This window comes from Euphorbia lathyris, chromosome 4, assembly GCF_963576675.1.
Source record: "Euphorbia lathyris chromosome 4, ddEupLath1.1, whole genome shotgun sequence".
NCBI lineage: Eukaryota > Viridiplantae > Streptophyta > Magnoliopsida > Malpighiales > Euphorbiaceae > Euphorbia > Euphorbia lathyris.
The window spans coordinates 94,248,712-94,276,075 of record NC_088913.1 but is presented as its reverse complement, the minus strand read 5'-3'; the positions used below and the strand labels follow the sequence as shown (position 1 = coordinate 94,276,075).

Below are 27,364 nucleotides of genomic sequence, written 5' to 3'. Positions count from 1 at the left end.
GAGCCTTTGGAGATTGTAGGGAAAGGAGATGTTTCGATCAAATCTCCGAATGGATCTGTGATAAAGCTGTCTGGAGTAAAACATGTTCCTGGCCTAAGGAGAAATCTGTTGTCAATTGGGCAAATGGGTGATGAAGGTTATTGTGTAATCTTTGCAGGTGGTGCTTGGAAAATGACCAAAGGAGCCATGGTGGTTGCCCGTGGTGAGAAGGTTGGATCGTTGTACTTAACAGACAACGTTTTCAATAGCATTGATGTCGTGAGGGAGAATGTCAATGCAGATTTGTGGCACTGTCGTCTTGGTCACATGAGTGAAAAGGGGATGAAAGTGCTGTGTTCAAAGGGTCTGTTGTCGGGTCTAAAATCTGCTGATCTTGGGCTGTGTGAGGATTGCATCTTTGGGAAGCAGAAAAGAGTCAGTTTCTCTAAGGGTGGCAGAACTTTGAAGAAAGAGAAGTTGGAGTTAGTTCACAGCGATCTATGGGGTCCTGCACTTGTGAAATCTCTTGGTGGAGCTTTGTATTACATGACCCTCATTGACCACTCCACTAGGAAAGTGTGGATCTATTTTCTGAGAAAGAAATCTGATGCTTTTGATTCCTTTCGAAAATGGAAGGCCCTGGTTGAGAATGAGACAGATTTGAAGGTAAAGTGGAGGCTTGAGGATGCGAGCAAGTGGAGGCTTGCAATAGATGATGAGATGGATTCCTTGATGACCAATGGCACCTGGGAACTTGTTGAGCTTCCAAAGGGTAAGAAAGCTCTACAAAACAGGTGGATTTTCAGAATCAAAGAAGAGGCTGATGGTAGCAAACGCTACAAAGCAAGGCTGGTCGTGAAAGGCTTTCAGCAGAGGTACGACATAGATTATACTGACGTTTTTACTCCAGTGGTGAAGCTGACTACTATTCGTTTAGTGTTGAGTATGGTAGCTGCAGAAGATTTGGAGCTGCAGCAAATGGATGTAAAAACGGCATTTCTTCATGGGGACTTAGATGAAGACATCTATATGAAGCAACCTCAGGGCTATGAGTCTGATAACATTGAGCTTGTGTGCAAGTTGAACAAGAGCTTGTATGGTCTGAAACAAGCTCCAAGACAGTGGTACAAGAAATTTGACGGTTTCATGCACGAAATTGAGTTCGTGAGGAGTGAAGCTGATCATTGTCGTTACTTCAGGAAATTGAATGAAGGCTACATAATTTTACTGTTATATGTTGATGATATGCTGATTGTAGGGTCGAGTGCTCGAGAAGTGAGAAAACTGAAGAAGCAGTTATCTGAGCAGTTTGCTATGAAAGATCTCGGAGAAGCTAAGCAGATTCTGGACATGAGGATTGAAAGAGATAGGAAGGCTGGAAAGTTGTATCTCTCACAAGCTGAGTATATCAAGAAGGTCTTGATTATATTCGGCATGCAAGATGCCAAGCTAGCTACGGTTCCTTTGGGTAGCCATTTCAAGCTATCTAAACATGACTCACCCAAGAGCAGAGAAGAGCGAGTCCAGATGGAGAGAACTCCATATGCCTCAGCAATTGGCATCTTGATGTATGCAATGGTGTGCACAAGGCCGGATATTGCACATGATGTGGGAGTTGTTAGTCATTTCATGGGAGACCCTGGTAAGAAGCATTGGGAAGCAGTAAAGTGGATTTTGAGATACCTGAAGGGAACCACTGAACATGCCCTATGTTTTGAGGGCAAGAAAGTTATGTTGACAGGATATGTGGATGTAGATTTGGCATCTAGTGACCTTGACAAGAGAAGAAGTACAACCGGATATGTCTTCACATTGGGTGGTACTGCTGTCTCTTGGGCTTTAAAGCTGCAGAAGGTGGTGGCTTTGTCTACTGCAGAAGCTGAGTACGTTGCAGTGACTGAGGCTAGTAAGGAGATGGTATGGTTGCAGAATTTCTTGCGTGAGTTGGGAAAGGAGCAGAAGGATCCTATTCTGTACAGCGACAGTCAGAGTGCCATTCATTTGGCAAAGAATCCCGCCTTTCACTCAAGAACAAAGCACATAGAGTTGAAGTATCACTACATACGGCATCTCTTGGACAGGAAGATATTGCAGTTGATGAAGATTCCAGGCACAGAGAATCCTACAGACATGTTGACTAAGGTTGTAACCTTAGAGAAGCAGAAGCTATGTATGGCTTCAACTGGCCTTGGTAATTAAGTTAAAGGCATGGCACTACCATCAGATGAAGGATTTAGTCTCCAGGTGGGAGATTGTTGGGCTTATGGAGACTAATATATATAGGCCCAACTGAAGCGATGGGCCCAACTGCAGCGATCCAACTCGCTGCTGAGTTGGACGGGGGTACGGGGGCGGTAGGGTTTCAGGAGTATATATGTAACCTCTTTCTCCGTAATCCGTATCTCATTCATTATAGTGAAATATCCTGGCTTGGTAGTGCCCCCAGACGTAGTCATTCTAATCGAGTGGCTAACTGGGTTAACAATTCTTGTGTGTTTGCTTATTTTTCGTTTATCGTAATTTCAATTATTCCTAACAGTAATTTCAATTATTCCTAACATTATTCACATAGCTGATTCGTTTAATTTGTTAAAAAACAAATGATTAAGGGTTGATATATGGATTTTAAAGATTACGGGCTTAATGTATCCATTTACAAGCTTAAGAACTTAATCAATAAAAAAATTAGACAAAAAGCATCTCGAGGCCTCTGGCCTTTAATTTTAAGTGTAAACATTTAATTCATTTTAAAAAATCATTATTCATTTGAAAAAACGTTTGTTCTTTAGTTAGTTGTGACAAAAATCCAATGCTACCTTTTTTTTATTTTTTTTATTAAAAGGTAGACGATAAGGAATGGAGGTCCGAGACATATTCAGGGAGGGGAATCAGGTGGCTGATGTTCTGTCAAATTTTGGTAGAATCAGCCTAGAGTTTAATTCCTGGGATTGACACCCTACATATTATTCTAGTTTTATTTGAGATAATTGTAATGGTCGGGACTTGTACTGATTCATGTATTTTTTTTACTCTTTAAACTCTTTTGTATGCTTTTTGTTACAGTCTAGATATGTAATATGTTAGATAATTGGTCTAAATATGTAAATACGTCTCCCATTTGATCAAGTTATGTAATTTTCCCTATTTAAAATCAAAGAAATGGAATTTTGAATGGATAGCAGTTAAGGTGGTGTAAAGAATTGACGAAGGAGACATGTGCAAATGCATTGATGGTGTGTAGACAGGTGGTGAGAATGTTGTGTGATGAGAAGACACGTTGCACAATGCATTGATGGTGTGTACACGGGTGGTGCATGTTGTGTGATAAGTTCAAAAACTATCATTCTTTTATCATTAAATTCCTTTATAAAAAAAATTCAGAAACTATAGTATGACTATATATAAATAAGTATCTTGTAAACTAAATCCCAATCTAATCTCTTTCTTCTTATTTCTCTCTCTGGTTGAGATCTTGTTATGGTATCTTAGTCTTTCTCTTTTGTTTCTGCATTCTTTAAACTTCATTCATGTTTGTTGTCTACAGTCTTTTTCTTAAAAAGCCTCTTATATTCCGGCATCCAGAGGAGAAAACAGGGCAATAACAGTAACAATCTGAATCAAGAAGGCTGTCACGCAATGACAGCGCATAACAGTAACAATCTGATTCAAGGAGGCAATCATCATTGAGGGGGTAATGAGAATCGCAAACTTATAGACAACTATGGCAGTTCAGAACTTAGAAAAAAAACTCTAATTTGGTACAGGAAAAGAAATAGTGAAGAAAGAGGATGAAAATTCTTGTCAAAATGTGAGTGCATTACCCGTCTTCAAGAAGAACAAAAGAGGATATTTTATTATTGATTGCAGAATTTCGCCGGCGAAGAGCGGAACCCAATTGAAAGTTGATGTTGTATGGGTTACAACAGAAAGAAAAAGCTCAAGGACATCATACCAGAACCGTTTTGCAGTCTGTTAGAGTATCCTTCTGGTTTGATGCCCGTATTCAGGTTTAGATTTCCCAATCCATTAAATATGAGTTAGTTGAAGTATATATATGATTTCTTATGTTTCAAATCTAATTAATTCTTGAAGGGGAACAATACAAGCATTGATTTCAAATATGGCTTTTGTTGGTAACCTTCATACATAGGAACTGCCTAGCATATGCCTAGCAAGACTCGTCGACACTAAACCTGAAGCTTCAAAGAAGACAACTTGATTCTTTAATACAGTACAAGCTATACTTCATCAAACAAAGGTAACCCAATCAAGCCATCTCCGTTACACAATTCAGAGATGCTAGACTTATGTCCAAAGTATCACATAACTGCAGAGGTGGAAGTGATAAGAATGGATGAAATCAACAGAGATATGGATACAACAGACAGCTTCCCAATGATTCTCAAAGACAGGCCAAGATGGACAAGGAAAATAGCTATATATATATAATAGTCATTATTTGAAAGCTCAATAGAGTGATCATGTCTTGGGAGCAATGAGTGAGCTACTTTCTTGCTTGGTACCTTAATGAAGATTAACTCAAAAGAACAGATTAAATGCATTTCAGAAAATTAATCCTAGTCAAAAGACTGTTTTATTGATTTCCTTGCATATTGCAACAAAACTGATATACATTATTTAAGAGGTTAAGGATATGCACATTATAAAAAATCAGAATTGCTAATTTGCACATGCTGCAGAAAATATAAGATGCAATAAAAAAAATTAAGACTTCAATTGTGTGAAGTCGTGATGCCTGTAATGTGAACAAAATTTGGAGGTAGAACGTCTTTATAGCCTTTCGATTCACTACAACTAGGCCTTGGCAACTCAGCAATAATTAAATCCCTAACCACATATTTTGCATGTATAGTGATTGTTATAACACTAGCTGAATCAGCTTCACATCATGGTGTCTACCTACACGTACAAGGACTTGTAAACCTCGTCAGCAATAGGATAGGACCAAGTATTAGAGCCATAAAGCAACAGAGGGAAGAGAAGCATTCGTTGAGAGAAATACAATTCGAGAACCATTTTAAGTAAATATTATGGTAATAGCTTTTGGTGTAGAGGATAATATTGAATAAAAGTCAGCTAATCCAAATGCTAGATTCTAGAATCTTAAAATATATAATTGAAGTTTTAACTGTATTTAAACACTCTTAGAAGTTGAGCAATTAAATGCCATTGAGAATGAAAAAACTTGCAGAACATCCAAAATTCATCAGTTGGGACTCTGGTACCAAATGCTAGTCATTTTAGATTTTTTTTTGAAACAAAAAATAATGCATTAATGAGCCAGATCATGGAAAAATTGTAACAATGAAATAGAAACAGAACTCGGTAATAAATTAAAAACAGAAGGGCAAGTAGATAAACGAGAAGACTGTGCTAACACATGTGCCATCCCATTCGCTTGCCGCCGTATCCCTTTGACTGAGTAAGAGTCATTTGATATTAGAATCGATTGTATTTGAATAATTCTATCCCCAAATTCAGAATCATCAACAGAAGTAGAATTTATTGCATCAATTACTTGTTTAGCATCAGATTCGAAAACCACATTTCTTATTCCATCAACTTGTAGCCATTGCATAGCTTGTAATAGAGCTTCGGCCTCACATTCTCGTATTGTCGGACAACATAACAGACCCGCACATCTCCCCATTACAAACTGCCCATGTGCATCTCGTACTACTGCTCCTATCCCTGCACGACCATCAATGTTAAAACATGCAGCATCAACACAACACGAGTCTGTAAGCACTTTTCACTGTGTAAGCCAGTCGGTAAGCACTTTTCACTGTGTAACGTCCTGAAGAATGGGATTTCCATATTAACCGCTCCTCACTAGTCAAAGTACCAACAGACAGTTTATGAATTTCTGTAATATCTCTATGCTCGAAAATTTCCTCCAACAGCTCTTCATCCCAATCCCTGGAATTATGGATAAACAAATCATTGACTTTCAAATACTCCAACCCTTCCACCATATGGGTTCGTATATAGCCATCCTCTTCATCACGCAACCATCTCTCAGTCCATACATTTATTGATTGACCGCTTCCAATTTTCCATCTGATTCCTTCTTTAATGATTAGTTGGGAACTCCAGATACTTCGCCATATAAAGCTTGGTGAATGCCCTAATGAGGCCCCATAAAATCCCCTTTTGGATAATATTTAGCTTTGAAAACTCTACTAACAAGCGAAGATGGATTGGTAAATAACCGCCATCCCTGTTTTCCCAACATAGCAAGATTAAAGGCTGTGAAATTTCGGAAACTCAGTCCTCCCAACAATTTTGGAGCACACAATTTGTCCCATGCCATCCAATTCAGTCCTCTCTCACCTGACTTTTTATTACCCCACCAAAACGAATTCAGCATTCGCTGTAATTCCTCCGCCGTCGATATAGGGAGCAGGAATACACTCATGAAATAGATTGGGATGGCTTGCCCTGCTACTCGAATAAGTGTAGCCTTACCAGCTTTTGATATTCCTTTTCCTCTCTAGCGTTGGAGCCGCTGCCATAACCTGTCTCTGAAGTGTGCAAAGATTGCTCGTTTCGTTCTACCCACCAACGATGGAAGACCCAGATATCTTCCTGTATTCAACGGACTAGTAATACCCAAAATGCTAGAAATTCCCATAGCCAGGTCATTTGCCACATTTCTACTGAAGATGATTCCAGATTTTTCAAAATTTATAGCTTGCCCCTAAGCTAATTCATATGATCTAAGTAATTTTTTTAAGACTCTACTTTCAGATATGGTAGCTTGACAAAATAAGAATGCATCATCCGCAAAGAGCAAATGTGAAATCGCAGGCGCCCCTCTCTTAACTCGGCAACCATGCAGTAACCCCCTATTCTCAGCTGCCTTCAATAATGACATCAACCCTTCAACACAAAGCAGAAATAAATACGGTGACAGTGGATCACTTTGGCGGAGTCCTCTTTTTGGGCAAACAGGACCAACCAATTGATCATTTATTCTAACCATATATTACACAGAAGATACACAATGCATTATCAAATTAACCCATTTATCTGCAAAACCCAACTTTAGCATCAATTCTTTTAGATAATTCCAATCCACTCTGTCATATGCTTTACTCATATCAACTTTTAATGCCACACTACCTGTTTTCTTAGCAACATTATTGTTAATGCTATGAATAAGTTCAAAAGCAATCAAAACGTTATCATGAATAAACCTCCTTTTAATAAAAACAGATTGATTTTCAGAGATAATTCCAGGCAAAAGCATTTTCAATCTATCAGCTTCACATCATGGTGTCTACCTACACGTATAAGGACTTGTAAACCTCGTCAGCAATAGGATAGGAGCAAGTATTAGAGCCATAAAGCAATAGAGGGAAGAGAAGCATTCGTTGAGAGAAATACAATTCTAGAACCATTTTAAGTAAATATTATGGTAATAGCTTTTGGTGTAGAGGATAATATTGAATAAAAGTCAGCTAACCCAAATGCTAGACTCTAGAATCTTAAAATATATAATTGAAGTTTTAACTGTATTTGAACACTCTTAGAAGTTGAGCAATTAAATGCCATTAACAATGAAAAAACTTGCAGAACACCCAAAATTCATCAGTTGGGATTCTGGTACCAAATGCTAGTCATTTTAGATTTATATACCCATTTCCTACAACTTTTCTCATAATTATAATAATTATTCAAATCTAGAATTCTGTCATTTGAAATTCTTGACAATCCAAATCGAGAGTAAATACTAATCTCGTGCAAGAAGCCATATGTTGTACCTTGTGCCTCCTGACTGCTACAAGCTATTTCTTCTTCTTCAGCCATCACTCACTCTTTATCCCCTTGGACTACACGGACAAAACAAAAAACCAAGTTTGTTCCAAACTTGTTGTAAAAATTAGACAAGAATGAAAGAAATATGTTTTTTGCAATGATTGGACAAAAATTCAGCAACTTAATAGGCAATATATAATTCACCAATGATTAAGATACAAATCATTCTACAACTATGAATCAGTTGACTTTAGAAGATGGAAAACATGAACAAACTATTCAATAATATGAAGAACTAATAGTCAATAACTATAAGAAATGTGTTAAATCTCGCATTTTTCTGTAACAACCAAACTATGCTCCAAATTAGGATACATAAGCATTGATAATTCACTCCATAGAATCTTAGGCGCCACAAAATACACTAAGTGTCGTAATCAATGGTATACCTATCAAAAGTTCCGATGAAAAGAACTAATAAAGCTATATACATCTTCTCTTCGTTGTGAATGCAACAAATCTCTAGACATCACTCTTTCCATTTCTACTAAGTCAAGAAAAAAAAATGTAATTTAGAAAAGATACATTCTTATTTAACCCCAAAACAAAAATTCCAGACTAAGTTGATTGTAAAAAATAACAGTTTGAATTAAAACAAAAATTAGGGATTGGATACAGACCAGAAATTTTGAAAGTAAGGAAAAAAAAATTAGGATTTGATAAAAACTCTAAAATTCCAACACTTCCATTGTAGAACCAAGAACTGAAAAACCTAATTGGTAAGATAACTCTACTTAATAAATAAACATACATACAAGCTTGAATTGGGTGGAAAAGAACACGAAAATAATAATAAAAAAATGTTCATGGTCAAATTAAGAACCCAATAATTAAAAAAAAATTCAATTCAAATTAAACATTTTCATGTGCAAATCAGAAACCGAAAACAAAAGTCCAATCCTAATTTATTCACTACTTTTCCTTCCCAAAAGGTAATCAAACCTATGTTATATACTAATTTAAAAACAGATCTAGTCAAATGGATGATGAAAGAAAATAGTATGGAAATTTATTCACTAATTTTTGTATGAATCTGCAAGAAGAAAAACACCTTCATAACTGTTGATTTGTGTCAAAACTACTCTTTGTTTGGATTAACATCATTCACCAATATAATAATTGTACCCAACACTCTGTGGCGAAAGAAAGACTACTGGTGGCTAATATTGCACAATGTCGCCGGCGATCAACCATAACTAGAGAAAGAAACACCTCCTTCTCATGATTAGTCATTGCGGGCGACATGTGCAATATTAGCCAGAGCAGCCACCGAGATCATTTTCTATTCTCTTTCGATAAAGTGTAAAATAACCATGGAGTAAAGAGCATGGAAATCAATTATATATACAGATAGACTCACCTACCCATTGCATATATGAAAGCCACTGTATTATTTAAAACTCATAAAATAAATGTTTTCAAAAAATAAAAACTCATAAATAAAATATTATGCATTTTTGTTTGTATATGTAACTGCTTAAAAGAAATTCTGAAAATAATGTCATTTTTCCCAAATATTTAATTATTATAATTTTATTTATTTCTTTTTCCTAAAATAAATATTACTATTTTTTGTTTATACATATAACTGCTTAATAATTTAGACAACATACTATAATGATATCACTACAAGAAAAAACGCTATCACCGACGGAATGGACCGACGAAAGTTTTTGTATCGGAATGACCAACGGAACACCGACGAAAAATGTGTGTTGGAAATCACCTACACTCTCACCTACACATTCCTATAATGTGTAGGTGATTATTAGCGGGATTATTTCTGCTCTCATCACCTATATTTATTGTAGGTAATTATGAATATCGGTGATAACACCAACAAATTTACATGTGGACCTACAAAAATTGTGTTGGTAAATATGAGTAAAATGAATAAATAAATAAATAAATTAGAAGTATTTGTATATTAATAAATAAATAAAAAGTAAAAAGAAAATTAATATATAAAGTGTGTTGCTTTTTTTTCTCCAGAATCCCTACTTCCCCCCCTTCTTCCTCGATAAAAATTTTGAATCCCGCCCCCTCTCCTTTTGAGCTTCTTCTTCCTTGCCTCCATTAAGAGCGAAGCCGGATCCCATCAACCCCTGTTATTCCTCTCACGGGCGCTGCTGTGCCTGCTCATCCTCTCACTAGCGCCGTTGTTCTGTTTCTCAATCTCCACCTCTACTGGTCTGGGGTAAAGAGTTTTCTCTTGTGCTAGATCTACTTTTTTTTTAGGTACCTATCTCATCTTTCTCTCTTTTTGGGTCGTTTCAAGAAGCCATTTGGGTTTACAAAGCTGTTGTTCTAGTTATCATACCCATTTGCATCTGTTTGGTTTTTATTCTTTTATTTATAAACTCTCGTCTATTTTTTTGCTTGTATCCTTGCGAAAGAGTTGTATGACTATGGGGTTTTCACATTTTTCTTGAGATAAGAGGATAAATGAGTGATATGACTATGCTTTTGCCTTCCAAGTTTTATTTACTGCTTACTGTTATAGTGTATAAATGATTTTATCAAGAACTGATAATACAACCTTAAATTAGTATTTTCTGGAATGTTTAATATATAAATGTTCTTATTGTTACTAGGCTTCTATATTTAGGAAAGATGGATATTTATATATCCTCTCAATTCCTTCCTTAGAGAGTGTTCTTGATTCTTGTTTACTGAAGTTTGGGGTTTAGAAGTTTAAAATTGAAATGTGAACAAAGTAGATTGATAATGTGCCAAAAGATCTAGTCTTTAGATGTAATATTGTTTCTTTGGATATTTGTCTTGGTAAATTAATTAGAATATTTTTTACTAGGTACCCACTCTTTCCTTGTATATAATTTCAAGCTATTACAATGTTGACTCCCATAAATAATCTCTATATATATCGCCACTTTCTTTTAGATATGGTCTATTATTAGTATTTGGCAGAAATTAGTTTCATATCCCTACATGGGTTTGTGCAGAATTGACATCACTTCTAGTGAGATGCTTAAGGATGCTGGTTTTGATGATGTTGTGCCAGAAGATTGTACTGATCAGGTACTTGCAATAACCTTCTCAAACATGTATTATAAATATAAATACGTTGTGGCAGAAGATCATACTGATCAACTTTCCCCCAAAGTTGTTGAACTTGTTTTGAGCTTTTGCATATAAATATTTGAAAATTGTTGAGGATCAATAGTGTTGCCTATTGAGCATCCGGTACACTCTTGTTGGTCTCATATTCCATTTTCTAATTAATTATGGAGCTGGTGTCATTATTCGAATAAAACAGACTTAGTTATTCTTTCTACATGTATTCCTATTGGTTATTGCAGCTCTATAACAAATGCACAGATTTCTGCTTTGGTATAAGAATCCGAGTAGCAGAGCTAGATTTGGTTCATTTTCTGCTAACACAGATTGCAAGAAGACAGCGAATTTAATCTAGGCTGGTGGTTCGAATGCTGGAAACTTTCGTTTGTAGTTGCAGACATGTTAGCTGAGGTAGATTCCTTTTCTGTACCTGATAAAATATAATATTCGTTTGAAAGCTCTAGCCCTATTACTTTGATAAACTATACTCCTATAATTTGCATTTTCTTGTTTCTCATTGTACTTGTATTGAGCTAGTTCTAGTTGGGATTTTAGCCTTTTATTAAATAATAATAAGAATAATTATTATGGTTTATTCATAATACCAATTCTTATTATTGTTCTTACATGTTAAACGCACATATATAATTGCACCTTTAACAGTTGGTGATAGGAGAAGAACTTCTTCTATGTTATTGTTAGAGGGAGAAAAGAGGATATCTTTGGTTTCCTTTTTCCCTTACATCTTTAAATGGTGCCAGGTTTTGCTTCTACTTGTGAATGTAAGTTTAGACTATTGAAAAATTAGGAGCTTTTTGTTTAATTTCTGTCCTTATTTGTTATGATGGCAACTCATGTCCCTGTAATGAATATAAAATGCACCAGACAGAAATATTATGTAATACGTAGATTTGGCTTAATAATGAGATTGTTCTCCTCATTACATGTTAATCATATTTGAATTTTTATATTTTAATGCTGTCAGGACTAATGGTTCTGATGTAGAGAATCAGTTTAGAATTTAGAAAGAGAGGAGGAGAAGAGAGAAAGAGAGAATACAGAATAAGAGAGAAAGTAGAAGGAATTAGGAATAATATTCTTCATTGATGTTTTGCCTCTCAAAAGGCATGACCCATATAAAGAAGTGTAGTACAATGATGAGGGGACAGCCGGAGAACAACACAACCTAGGCCACTAAAAAGCATAAAGGACCTAGCTAACTGGTTAATAACCATTTTAGTCCTTCTTCTTCCTATTGTATGTGACAATTCCTCCCCCTTTAGCACATTCTTGTCCCCAAGAATGATAAAAGGCTGGAAATTGCTGGCGAATAGTAGTGGCATCTTCCCAAGTAGCATCCACAGCGGACAGTCCATTCCAGAAAATGAGTAGTTGATACACAGAAGTGTCCCCACGAATAACATTCCTTGTGTTGATCACTTTTAGAGGGGTCAACTCCCATTCATCATTGAATGGAGGAGGCAAAGTAGTCAACACTGGTGTAGCAGGGCTGAGTTGCTTCTTAAGGAGAGAGACATGGAATACAGGGTGGATTCTGCTACCTTCTGGCAAAGCAAGCTTATATGCAACCTTGCCAATCCGCTCTATAATAGGATAGGGCCCAAAGTATTTAGCAGTAAGCTTGAGAGAGCTGCGAGAGATGATAGTAGATTGCCTGTAGGATTGAAGTTTAAGAAACACCATATCCCCCACTTTAAATTCTCTGTCTGACCTCTTCTTATCTGCTTGTTGTTTCATTCGATTCTGTGCCTTAGCTAAGCATTCTCGAAGAAGAGAACTCATTTTATCCCTGGCCTGTAAGAGATCTTCCACTGCTGCAACAGGAGATGTAGTAATAGGAAGGACTGGAAGCTATGGAACAATTCCATAGAGAGCTTGAAAGGGGCTCATTTTTAAAGAGCTATGGTAACTAGTATTGTACCAATACTCTGCAAGACTTAACCAATTGGCCCATTTTTTTGGAGTAAGGAAACACATACAACGCAAATAGTTCTCAAGACACTGGTTCAATCGCTCAGATTGGCCATCCGTCTGAGGATGATAGGCACTAGAATAATGTAGAGTGGTACCTAAGAGCTTCATAAACTCTTTCCAAAAAGTACCAGTAAAAATTTTATCCCTGTCAGAAACGATAGAGCGAGGCATGCCATGTAATTTAAACACTTGGTCCAAGAATACCTGAGCCACAGTAGCAGCATTGAAGGGATGTGATAAGGGAATAAAATGACCACCTTTAGAATATCTGTCAACAATCACCAGTATGGTGTCATACCCTTTAGATTTAGGCAACTTTTCAATAAAGTCCATGGCAATGTCTTGCCAAGCACCTTGAGGTATAGGAAGTGGCTGTAAGAGACTAGGGTAGGCTACATGGTCAGCCTTGCACCTTTGACAAATGTCACAATTAGCCACCCAAGAAATAACATCCTTGTGAAGACGAGGCCAATAGAAATTCTGCTGCAACTGAACTAATGTGCCCTTAATGCCTGAATGTCCCCCAAATGAAGAGTTGTGGCAAGCTTGCAGAACTTGCTGTCGCAACCCTGTAGAACTGCCAATGTAGATTCGAGTCTTGAATCTGAGAATTCCATTCTGTAATGAATACTTAGGATCACTATTAGGTTGAATAGTGAGCTGTTGCAGGAGGGTAGAAGCAATAGAATCACCTTGATAAGAAGAATGGATTTCCTCTAACCAAGTAGGAATAACCATAGAAAGAGCCAATAAGTGGGCAGAATCTTCTTGTTGTCGAGAAAGGGCATCAGCAACCCTGTTGTCAACTCCTTTTTTATATTGGATGGTGTACTCCAATCCTAGCAACTTGGAGACCCCTTTATGTTGTAAGTATGTATGGAGTTTCTGTTCAAGCAGATGCTTGATACGTTCATGATCGGTTTTGATCACAAATGGAGAATTCTCCAGGTAATGGCGCCATGTGGTGCAAGCATGAAGTATAGCCAATAATTCCCGCTCATAAGCTGACAATTGTTGGTTGCGTGGACTTAAAGCCTTAGAAAGGAAGCAGATAGGTTTGCCCTGTTGCATCAGGACAGCTCCTATTCCTGTTCCACTAACATCACACTCTAGAACAAAAGGTAAGCTGAAGTTAGGAAGGGCCAAAACTGGAGCTTGAGTCATCAACTTCTTAAGTGCTAGGAATGCCTCAGTAGCTGCTGATGTCCAACTGAACTGATTTTTCTTTAAGAGATCAGTTAAGGGTTTGCTAATAGAGCCATATCCCTTGATAAAACGCCTGTAGTAGCCTGTTAAGCCCAAGAATCCTCGCAATCCTTTAAGTGTTACTGGTAAAGGCCAATCCAGCATAGCAGATATTTTAGCTGGATCTGTTGCTACTCCTTCTTGAGACAATACATGGCCCAGATAGGCTACTTGAGGAACAGCTATATCACATTTGGATGCCTTAGCATACAACTGTTGATCAAGCATTAACTGAAACACAATCTCAAGATGTAAAAGATATTCCTCTGCATTGGCACTATAGATTAGTATATCATCAAAGAAAACTAATACAAATTTGCGTAAATACGGTTGGAATAAAGTATTCATGAGGGATTGAAATGTGGCTGGTGCATTAGTCAGGCCAAAGGGCATGACCAAAAATTCATAATGCCCTGAATGCGTATGAAATGCAGTTTTATGAACATCTTCCACCTTCATCTTTATCTGATGATACCCTGCCCAGAGATCCAATTTAGTAAAGATTGTAGCTCCCTTTAGTTCATCTATTAACTCCTGGATTACAGGAATAGGAAATTTATTCTTGATAGTGGCTTTATTAAGTTCTCTGTAATCTACACAGAATCTCCAGCTTCCTTCTTTCTTTTTTACTAGCAAAACAGGGGAGGAATAGGGGCTTTGACTAGCTTGGATAACACCACTGTTTAACATCTCCTCCACCAACCGTTCAATTTCATTCTTTTGATGATGAGAATACCGATAGGGTCTCACATTGATGGGATCTGTGGCATTTTTTAGAGTGATAGCATGATCATGTGATCTAGATGGAGGTAATGTAGATGGTGTTTGAAATAGGTGATTGTAGTGGTGAACCAGGGGAGTGAAAGCAGGAGGTGTAATTGGTAAGGATTCTGAAGGTTTGGGTTGTTGTGAGGATACTTGATTAGGTTCAATTTCTGTGAGAGATAAGAGAAATAAGCTTGATGTAACTCCCTTCCATCCCTTAGTTACTAGTTTATTCATGGCCTTCAATGACATAGGTTTAAGGGGATGAGAAGCTAAGATGCCCTGGAATTCTATAGCCTTTTGTTCCTTATAAATGATTAGCTTATTTTTCTCAAAATCAAAAGTCACAGGAGAATGAGCACGCATCCAATCAGAACCAAGAATTATATCATAATCACCAAGAGCTAAGACTCTAAGGGTAAAAGAAAACCTGTTGTGGTTCATGGACCATTGGCAGTCATTACATTTTGTTTGGACAAGCAATTGTCTGCCATCAGCCACAGATACTGCTGCAGGTTTCACCTGAATCAAGGGCAGCTTCAATTCCTGAGCCAGTTTCTGATCTACGAAACTGTGTGTAATACCACTGTCTATCAATATCATGATAGGTTTCTTGTGTAAAATGCCCTTAAGTCTTAAGGTGTTATCACTCTTGCCTCCATCTAAAGCATGAATGGACAGGGAGATTTGCTCTACCTTTTCAGGTTCAGCATCCACTTCTGTACTGTTCTCCTCCTGTATCTCCTTATCCTCATGAGCTTCTTCAACAGCTGCTTGAAGAAGATTCAACTTCTTATTAGTGCAACGATGACCTGGGAAAAACTTGTCACCATAAGTCCAACAAGCACCAGGGATACGTTTCAGGGTAGGATTAGAAGTGGGAACAGCAGTTTTTGGTTCAGGTAATTTATACCCAGGTGTAGTGGTGGTGATTGGGGTTGTAGGTGTGGGTCTGGAATATGGATTTGCAGTCCAGGGTTTAATTGGATTAGGCGAACGATAGGTAGGTTTAGGTTTAACTGCTTCCATAATATTTTGGAGGTGAATCTCCTCATACTTGGCTTGTTTGATAGCTGTGAAAATATCAGCAGGCTCCTTATATCTGACTGCAGATTTAATCTCAGGTTTCAGGCCAGTGAGAAAACTAGAAACAAAGAAGGATTCCGTTGTAGTGGGGTGGACCTTCTCCATTCTTAGTTTGAGGGATTCAAACTGACTTGATACTCCACCACAGTTGAAGTCTGCTTAAGCTGGTATAGTAATTCTACTATATCCTCCACTTTTGTTTCCTGAAATCGCTTTTCGATCTCCTCAACAAATTCTTCCCAAGTAGCATGTGGATGACTGGGAATCCAGTTCTTATACCACTTCTCAGCCTTTCCCTGAAGATACAGCCCAGTCAGGGCTACCTTCTTTGAATTATCAACTTCAAAAAGTTGAAAATATTTAGAGCACTTGCTCACCCAGTTTTCCACTTCTGTACCATCAAATGAAGGTAACTCACATTTAGGTAGTAGTTTGTTAAGAGTAGGAATTGGAGTTTGAGGTTTGGCAATATTAGATTCTCCTGAAGAGGAAGTAGGGAAACTGCCCAGAATTCCCTTATTTGGGTCAATGCTTAGGTTGGGTGTTTTGAGAGGTGAGAGATTAGATTCAGTTTGTGGTTGAATGAGTTTGGCAAGGGTGGTGATGGATTTATGAACTAAATCTTCAAGAGATTGTTGAGAATCGATCTGATCTTTCCTTAGTTGGTTTTGCTCTAAAAGAATAGATACAATCCTCTTTTGTTGAGCTGTTTGAATGGCTTCAAAATGAGCCTCCATTTTTTCTAACTTTTCTACTATGGCTTCTGATCTGTTATGAAACTGAGTAGTGAGCTCCTTCAACTGGAGTTCTAAAGCTTCCATGGCTGCTTGAGCTCGTTTTGCTGCTCTGGTTTTAGCGTTTACCATACAAGTTGGCCGGAGAAACGAGTATCTCTGATACCAATGTCAGGACTGATGGTTCTGATGTAGAGAATCAGTTTAGAATTTAGAAAGAGAGGAGGAGAAGAGAGAAAGAGAGAATACAGAATAAGAGAGAAAGTAGAAGGAATTAGGAATAATATTCTTCATTGATGTTTTGCCTCTCAAAAGGCATGACCCATATAAAGAAGTGTAGTACAATGATGAGGGGACAGCTGGAGAACAACACAACCTAGGCCACTAAAAAGCATAAAGGACCTAGCTAACTGGTTAATAACCATTTTAATCCTTCTTCTTCCTATTGTATGTGACAAATGCCTTCAACAACTTAAGCATTGTCTATAAATTAATGGTAGTTGGCGTGATGCAAATTTTAAACTTTTGACTCACTTTACTCTGTTATGTATTGGGGATTCACATTGATTTCCTATATAGGGAAAATGGCAGATGAAGATATAATTTCCCGTAGATATTTTTTCCCCCAGCACATCTTTTGATTTATATACAATTATCAGTTTTTGTATTGCTTGTAATATATATATATATATAAAGAGTTTCCTTCAATCCAAATAAATAACCAAAACAAAATATAGAAATTATTGCAAAAAATAAATTGTCAATTCCGACGCAATTTCGATGCATTTCTGTCGAAAATTATTTAAATAAATAATCTAAAAAATAGATCACCGACACACATAGGTCGGTAATGGTGTCGGTAAGACCGACAAAAATCACCAACTAAAATGGGTCGGCACCACCTACACATATCACCGACATCAAATGTGTCGGTAATATCTCCGACCCAGCCAAAAATTTGTCGTAATCGGTTACCTAGGAGGTCAACGCCGACAAATCGGATTTCATTGGTCTTCCGTCGGTGATGATGATCACCGACACATTTTTTGTTATCACCGACAGATTTTTCCGTCGGTGATAGCGTTTTTTCTTGTAGTGTATTCAACAGTTTCCATGTTTGTTTGTTTTTAAATAAGTCAAATATAAGTTACTATATTTTATATCATATCTAATGGTTATCCATTTAGTTTGTTTTTTTTATTCAAAATATATGTCATTTAGAAAAATTCATAAGGTATTTTTATAACTATAAATTCAAATATTGTTTTTGAAAATAAATATGCTGAAAACTATATTGTGAGGCATCTAATTGAAATGCGGACATCATTTCACTACAAGAAAACTGCTAGTTAGCTACCGCAATTTTGGTAGCTGATGCGGTAGCTAAAGCAGTTTACCGACTGAAATTAGCGATTTACCGACCAAAATCATTCGGTCGGTAAGTCGCTAGTCGCTGGAGAAACGCCGACTATTTCTGGCTATAGTCGCAGACTTTACCGACTGTTCGATTTAGTCGCTGAGCGGTCGCAACTTTTACCGACTACATTTGCGACTAAAAAGCAGTCGCTAATTGGCTAGATCTACCCATTATCTGATCAGTTTATCGACGGAATATTTGTCGGTAATTTAGAAACATTTTGTTACTGATTTTATTGGTTGGATGGCAAATATCGTCGTAATGTGCTAGACAATTTATTTATTTAATTGTAATTTATAAATTTTATATATGATAATTACAATTAGGATTATTAAATACAATTATAAACATATTTTAACCTTTACAATAAATTAACCGCAACATACAACAATAAACAATATTCATGAAAACTAGAAATATATTTACAAAGAATTAATATATGATGCTTAAATGTATCAAAATATATAATATAACTCACAAGATATCATAATCTGGATTAACCTAATATGTGAGGTCAAAATTCTATATCATAAAAAGGTTAACCTATAAAGTTATGTCAAAATATATCGAAGAGCTACATTAACTTGTCTATATAATCGCTCTTGTATCTCCAACTTCTGTCAATCGCTCGTCTTTCACTTTCTAGGATACCGGTCATCATAATTCTGACAGCAGCTAATAAATTGGTTATGTCCGCATTGAACTGATCGCAAGAAGAGAAACAAGCAGCAACAATGACAACAGCCCTAATAAACAAGGAACCACATAATTATGAGCTTATAAAGCTTTATAAAGCCACAGTTGAACACACAAAAATTCATAATAGCACGGACAATTTGTTACTTGATCTCCGGATAAAAACAATAAGCAACCAAAATTGGAACATGATAAATGACTATGAATCCCAGTGTCAACATAACAAAAAAAGCGTGAAAACTGACCAGAATGTGTTGAAATAGAAGCTTTTAAGACCGATTAACGAGTATAAAATTCAAAGAAACAGAGCAATGCTTAAATAGCAACCTCAACTACATTTGACAACTCCGATAATGTTTGAACTTAGATGTAAAGGTAAACTAACCCAGATAAATAATTCCCCTACTCACTAGAAGTTAAACATATCTTTTTCTACTGAAAGAACACCAGAAAGCATACGAAATTTTGTAAAGATTTGCATACGAAATTTATGATATGTTATAGGCATCATTGGTTTGATAAAGGGAGTGAACATGTTGAAATCTACAACACCGTGGAGTTTGTCTTAAAGGAAATCATGCAAGGTAAAAGCCCTAGCAGATAAATCAAATTGTTTCCTGAAAGGACAGATTGCTCTTTCTAAAGCACTTTTCAAAACATATCTCAAGTAGAAAACTAGTAACTTACGATTATCCCGTAGGTTCGGAATGATATTTGAGACTCTTCGAGGGATTCCATCAGCTACATCTACAGAACATTTTTTTCAAACCAGTCCTCCATAAAGCGTGCAGCAGCACCGTTGTTATCCCCACTTAACAAAGAGTTCGTGCGACTCATTGAAGTTCCATGAGTAGTAAGCCAATTAAAGCTACCAACAGGACCCCACTCATCATCAACAAACTTCAATAGGGTCATTTCTTTGTCGACATCATACTTGTATTTCCTGCGTTCTTCTGCAGGATTATTCAGATATGCACTAGGACTGCCATATATTTACCTGTCGCCACATACTCCGGGGCAGCATAGCCGTATGTTCCCATCACCCTTGTTGTTACATGAGATAGAGTCTCTGAAGGCCCCAATTTTGCCAAACCAAAATCTGAAACTTTTGCTGTGTATGACTGCAACAAGTCACAAATTACAGGTTAAAATGACATTTTTGTGTCAATTGCCATCATCCAAAACACAAGCATAGACTCGCATTATATGTTGCACTAGAATGGAAAGTGAAAACGGAAACGGCCACAGGGAAACATGTTTGTAAAGCATATCTAGGAAATGGATATGAAACATGGAAACATTACCGAAGAGGAGTTTTCATGCAGCATACATCAAATAGGATAAAAGAGAAAGAAGAATGTAAGAAAATAACTTGGAAGTGTAGGCAGCCACCCCATCAAGCAGTATGTTTGAGGCCTTAAAATCTCTATAAATAACTTGCTTGTCTGATGCGTGTAAGAAAGCCAGGCCTCGGGCTGCTCCTATAGCAACTTTGATCCGTGTTTCCCATGGAAGTGGCTGAACGGTTGAACCCCCTGAATGGATTCAAATGCGTAGTAATGCATAATCAGAATGTATATCTATAGGAAGTTGCAGAAGAGAATATATTAATCGGGTTCTTCCAAATAGATGGTTTTCCAAACTTCCCTTTTGCATGAATTCATAAAGAAGGAGAAGCTCCTTTTCCTCGCAACAGTATCCTATCAGCCTTACAAGGTTCGGATGAGAAAGCCTTCCCAGGAAATTGATCTCCGACTGCAATAAACCACCAGATTTTAAATTAAAGATGTATAAAATAATCTCAAATGTGATTATGATAACCCAAAAGTCCTGGCCTAATTGAAGATACACACATTTCAATGACTTGCTATTCTAATTTCCCTATTTTCCTAACAAATGTAGCCAATAATGAAAGTCCTTTGGAGTTAGAGTTACCTGCCATTCTTCAAAGCCTTGCAAGCTCTCAGAATTTAACTTCTTAACAGCAATTACAGTTCCAGTTCCAGTTCCAGGCTTTCCAGTGGTCTTGTCATCGAGCCAACCCTTGAAGACTTTACCGAAACCTCCCTCGCCAAGCACAGTATCAGACCTGAAATTCCTGGTGGCAGCTCTGAGTTCTACAAAGGAGAAAATTCTCAAAGTTGGGAGTGGGTAAGATCTGGCCATTTGGAAAGGGAGAGTGATCATCCCCACTTCCCCCGGAAAAAATGCTGTTTCCAGAGATGTTGCTACCCTGAGAAGTTCCTGTTTTGCTGCTTCTTGAAGATGCTGTTGTTTGAGATATTCCTGCATATAGTTTACATCATTCAGAGTTTGATTACTAATAGAGAGAGAGAGAGAGGCACTCATCAAGGTTGTTTGATAGCAACATTCTTCTCAGTGTAAAGATCCCCATACCAGCCATATATTTCACATAATGTAATTTCACAAAGCTGGCCTTGATAAATAATAAATCCACACCTCTAAGGCTGGCGAGGCAGAGGCTGAGGCTGGAGAGAAGACAAATCAGCAGACAACACACTCTGGTCAACATTTTTCTCTGCTGTTTTACTTCTCTTGAAACCTCTAGTGGGTCTCATTGAAAACAAGTATAAGAAATCTAACAAGGATGATTATGGTTTTTGCAAGCAATCCAATGAGAGAGAGTTTAAAGGAGGAAACCAGACAAGTAGAAAGAAATTGAATTCGGAGTAACACACACAAAAAGTTACACTTCAGAGGCAGCGATTATCCAGTTTGTGTGTCTATTAGTGAGTTTGTGTCAACATTAACTCAATTTAAAAAAAATTACTGTCATAATGAAGTGAATCTAATTGGATTAGTGACTATTTTGTGTCATATTTTCAGGATAACTCCAATTTTTCTCTTCTCTGCTTCTGTCCATCAGATAGCTAAATTCAATGTCACCAACCATGGTATCTAGTCCCCTCATACAAATTTCTTAAGGTCAAAATGAACAAAATAATATCTCTTATATATGCCTTATGTTAAGGCATATTGGCAACAATAACTTTAGGAATTTAGAAAAGGCTAATTCGAACCGGAAGCAGTTTATCAATGAAATTAGCAGCATTAGTTTTATCAATGAAATTAGCTGCATTAGTGAATATAATTAATTACCTATTTCATGGGTAAAGGAAAGGATTAACATAACAACGATTTCAAGTTCAAAAGTTCAATATTCCCAAGATAAAACCACAATTAAGTTGAAACTAGGAAATCATTTCAGAGACAAAACGCACACACAAATACAATTAATTAGCAAATCATTAAAATCCACAATGATTAACATCCTAATAAGTATCTGCAATCATACAAAATGAAGACTGAAATTTCTAGGGCACTAGTGCCTAAAGGATTGCTACCTTAATAAAAAGAAGGCTAGAGCTAACAGCCTTCTGCTTCTCGTTCTTCCTTCCTCTAGTATCTTTTCAAACTCCTCCAATTTCAGGTACAAGCTCCAGCATACAGAAAAAAATGTCGTATGCTCCACGATGCTCAGTTAGAGTTAATCGGAGAAGGAAGCCGTAAAGAAGGGAGATGGATCAGGTCAGATGTCTGAAAGGAGAAAGATTGGGTCGAACAAGAAGAAAGGAGAGTAGCTTAGGTCGGAGAGCAGAGCAGAGAGAAGAGGGGGCTTAGGTCGAGTTCAAAGCGCAAAGAAGAGAGGAGGGGGGCTAGGTCGAGAATAGAAAGAATTTAGGGTTTTCCTTTTTTTAAATGTCATATTTATATTTATTTTTTCTTTTTTAGTTTTTCTTTAATTTATATTTTAGTTTTTCTTTTATTAATTTATATCTTAGGTCGAGCGCAGTGCTAAATGAAAATACACGTGGTAACATGGGCATTAAGTGATCAGCTACTTTTTGCGACTATATAAAGAAACTAGCGACTACAACAGTCGCAATTTAGCGACTGAATTTCACGTGGTCGCTAATTTTGGTCAAAGTAGCTGTTTTCTTGTAGTGTTTTTAAATATAAACTTATATTGTACCTATTCTATAAAAAAAAAAAAACTTATATTGTACCTAGATAAATTCTTTGAATCCAGTGAACTTACAAAAGTGTACCTCCTTTGTATACAACAATGAATATTTACTCATCATAATGTATGTAGATTAATTCTCCACTTTTGTTCATTTTATTGCTACAATTAAATTTTGTATTTAAACAATGTGAATGTTAAAAAAGTAAAAAAAAATTTGCCATTTGAAGTGAGGTGTTATATGTACCTTTAACATATAAAATAATTAAAATTTTATTGTTAACATTTTTAAGTAAAATCGATTCCATCCATAAATTAATAGAAAATTAAAATTCGGATAAGATGCAAAATACCTCTAACATTGATTTGTATGAGCAATTTTACCTCTAATGTCTAAAATGTTCCAATTTTACCTCTAAGATTAGCAGGAAAGAGTACTATGACCCCTAACATTGACAAGTTGGGTCAATTTGAAAAATAATTCATCAAATTATCTTCTCTATCACAAATCATGCCATCTGTATCGCACGTGTGCGTAATTTTTTCACTCATCACATCACAAACATTTGTATCCACATGAAAAAAATAATGTGCTTAGTACGTATTGAAAATAAAATTCAAATATTTCATCAAATTTAAAAAGGGTTAATTTCAAATAAATGTCATGTGGTTTCACGGTTTTGCATATCGGTATTTACGGTTTTTTTGTTACAAACCGAATCCTATGGTTTGCAGAATTTTCATTTTTGTTGACATTGCTAAATTTGGCCGATAACAACATAAAAATGAATTTTTTTAAGAATTAAATGATATTTTAAGTAAGTTTAATTATTCAACTTTTTAGGTTTGAGTTTACTTGAGTGTTTTTTTACGAGAGAGAAAATTAATGTTTAGAGAGGCAAAATTCAAAAATAATGATTTTGAAAACAAAATGTGATTCAGTAGTAAATACGATACATAACAACTTTAATTCTTGAAAATTTTCATTTTGAGTTCGTTATGGCCGAATTTGATAATGTCAATAAAAAATGAAAATATTCCAAACCATATTGAGTTTCTAATAAAAAAAATCATAGGTACCGTTTTGTAAAAGCGTGAAAGCACAAGACAATTATTTAAAATTAACCCAATTTAAAAAGATATTGATTACTAATTCTCTTATGAAATTATAAAAATAACACACTAAATCTTTTTTAATGTCTAAAATTAGCCAAACTTGCTAACTTTATAGGTAAAATTGCTCTTTACTGCCAAGTTAGGTGTAAAATTGTATCTATTTTAAATGTTAGGAGTGAGATTGATCGTAGTTATCAATTTTAGAGGTACTTTTGTAATGAAAATGGCATAATTTAGTTTTAAAGGTTAAATAGAAATTCTTAATTATATTATTCATTTTTTGTTTGTATATGTAACTGCTTACAACAAATTCTGAAAATAATATCATTTTTACTAACAATTAAATTATTTTAATTTCATTTATTGATTTTTTCTCAAATAAATATCATTCATTTTTGTTTGTATATGTAACTGCTTAATAATTCAGACAATATACCATAACGATATTCAGTAGGTTAAATGTTTTTTTTTTTTGTAAAAGGTTAAAGATAAGTTGCCATATTTTATGTCATATTTCCATTTAGTTTTTTTATTCAAATATATGTTATTTAGAAAAAGTTCATAACATTTTTTATAACTATAAATTCAAATATTATTTTTGAAAATAAATAAGCTCCAAAAATATATTTGGAGACATCTAATGAAATTGAGGACTCTGTTTTTAAAGATAAATGTACATTGTATATAGATAAATTCTCTGAAATGAGGACCCCACTTACATTGATAATTGGAAGTAATTTTATCTCTTACATCTAAAATGATGCAATTGTACCTCTAACATTGGCAGTCGAGAGAAATAATTCATCAAATTGTCTTCTATGTCACGAATCATGTCATCTCCAATGCACGTGTGTGTAGTTTGTTCACTCGTCAATAACAAATCATAAACATATGCATAAAAAGTAAAAAGTTAAAAAGTATAATGTGTTTAGTACGACTTAAAACAAAATTCAAATTTTTTTTTTATCAAAATTGAAAACGTGTTAATCACTAATTCTATTATGAAATATCAAAATTGAAAACGTGTTAATCACTGATTGCACAGTCTCTGCCGTGATATTGATTCAATTTCAGATTATTTGCAAACTGCAAAATTGACCAGTGATCAATTAACCGTACTCCAACATCCAATTTCAGAGGATGACCTTGTTGAAGCAACATTAGATGGATTGGGACCCACCTATCGTCCATTTGTCCGTGCAATTGAGGCTCGATTAGAGTTAATCAAGTTTGAGGATCTCACTGGCTTGCTTCTTTCTGAGGAGCGGCAACTTGCCAGGGAAGATTCATCTTCAAATTTTACACCATCGGTGCATTGTGCGGCAAGAGGAGGTGGACGAAAGCGTGGCTAAATTTGAAAATATTAAGACACATACTGAAAAGCGTCGCTAAAAAAGTATCGTAATAGACCATTTTTCTTGTAGTGGCTACTATTTGATGAGTAAAAGAAATTTTAAATAATTTGAACCAAATCGTGCATATATTCAAGCATATTACTTGGTATATTTCAATATATCGATTTGTTTTACTTTCAAATAATATTTGTTAAAACTTTTATTCAATTTATATATATCATATTTTCTAAAATAAAAAATCACTAATATATACCGTAATGTTATAGTAATAAATATATACACACGTGGAATGTCGTTGTCTAAAGTTAGAATTTGGAAGGCCGCACATAGAATTTTTTATTGCACGTGATTTTGCTAATCATCTTACAAAATGCTTGCCAGTGTATTATGTATACAAAATTCTCAAAAATTAAAACTAATTTTGAATCTAATTATGTACATTCAATATAATTTATAAATAGAATATAGATATATATTTTCAACTAATAACTACACTAAAACTTAAATTATAATTTGGTTCATCAAAATATAAATCAGTGTAAAGATGCTAATCTTGCGAGGAAGTAAAAACAACCTAATTGCACAATAAACTAAAATAAATTTTTTACAACTCTTTGTGAGTTATGTATCACAATCCCTCATTTTATTAAACTTGAGCATCAATTAACATTTACATAAGGATGATGTGGTACGCATCTAAAGCTAAAAAAATAAAGTAAGGCACATGTTGGACATTGATATCAACTATAAGAGCAATTGCTCATCATTTTCTCTTTTTTCATCTTCTCAATTCCATTGAGCGCCACTTCATCAACACATGGAAGTCAATTAATGGATAAATTTGATCGGATGCATGGTTGGATAGAAAACGCTACATAATTTCCGTGTAGTTAGTTTGGTAGGAATTTCTCTATCTATAAAATGTTAAGCCTAACAATTTGCAAAATAACAACTTTAAATGTAAAAAATTAATTGCGATTCCATAATATTAATTTCAACTCACTTTGGGAAAAAAAAAATATCAGCTCTCTTAATTTCTTATAAATTATTATTTATTTTTGAGAAAGAACCAAAACAAATAATTTGGGTTGTAATATAAAGTCCAATATTCTAGATATGAGGATTTGGCTTTTCCCTTTTACCTGTTAACTACTTCCGTAAAACCCTAATTGCTGGTCTTTAAATTGGTAGTCTCTTCTCTTCACCTTCACTATATTTGAAAACCACCCAGATAGAGCTTCACCGTCACAGTTATCTTCATCTTTATTGTTTGCGAAAAATGATCAGGTCACTATCTTTTCTTCATCTTTATCTCTTATTCATAATTACTTCTATTATTCAGACATCTTATGAAAAGAATAAAAAAAGTTATTGTCAAAGATGATGATTTTAGATTTGGATCGATCTAATTTTGGGTATTGTATTTGATTAGGTCTTAGTTCAAGCTGGGAAGCCTAGAAAAAACTGGTCCAATTATCAGAAAAATAAAATCAATAAAGAAACATACAGAGCTCTCACTGCCTTCACTAAATAGAGAGAGTGAGAGAGGGAGATGTAACCATGGCTGCTTAGGCGAGCAAGGAAGGTAAGCTATTGTGAGCTTAGTCTTTTTTATTATTATTATTTTATTAAAACCAACTAGGAATAGCCTGGTGTATTTAAGATAAAATAAACGTGTACAAATCTAGATTAAATTCTAATAAGATCTTTATATGTATATGAATAAAACCAATTTGAATAGATCTAGGTTGCAGTGTTTAAGAAATTAAAAGAAATCTGAACAATTTCAGTTGATTGTGATGGTTTGAAACAAATTGGCTGCAGGAAAAATGATTAGCCAGGAACATGAATACATCTAGCCATCCTTCAAAACCCTAGATGTTCTAATTATGATTCATATGATAATTTTAATTTTTGCAGGAAAAAAATGGTAAAGAAATTGGAAGAAAATCCATGTCTAGATGTGACTGCTTCATCAGTCCATGTTCTCACTCATACAACTCCCAAGGAAAAAAAATGGATATTCTAGCAATGATTGCAGAACGTTGCCGGCGAATTATAAACTATGTAA

General features: G+C 35.4%; 2 long non-coding RNA genes and 1 pseudogene across 2 annotated transcripts; 2 read left to right on the top strand and 1 right to left on the bottom strand.

Annotated features, from left to right (window-relative positions):
• Positions 1–9,832: 9,832 nt before the first annotated feature.
• Positions 9,833–11,384, top strand: LOC136225659 (uncharacterized). The gene is made up of 3 exons (XR_010687214.1): positions 9,833–10,059; positions 10,785–10,860; positions 11,142–11,384. It is a non-coding gene; the product is annotated as an uncharacterized lncRNA (long non-coding RNA).
• A 7,155-nt stretch (positions 11,385–18,539) lies between these two features.
• On the bottom strand, positions 18,540–21,701 carry LOC136226748 (probable serine/threonine-protein kinase PIX13; annotated as a pseudogene).
• A 4,818-nt stretch (positions 21,702–26,519) lies between these two features.
• LOC136226055 (uncharacterized) lies at positions 26,520–27,345 on the top strand. Its single transcript, XR_010687557.1, has 3 exons — positions 26,520–26,580; positions 26,726–26,878; positions 27,214–27,345. It is a non-coding gene; the product is annotated as an uncharacterized lncRNA (long non-coding RNA).
• Positions 27,346–27,364: the final 19 nt, after the last annotated feature.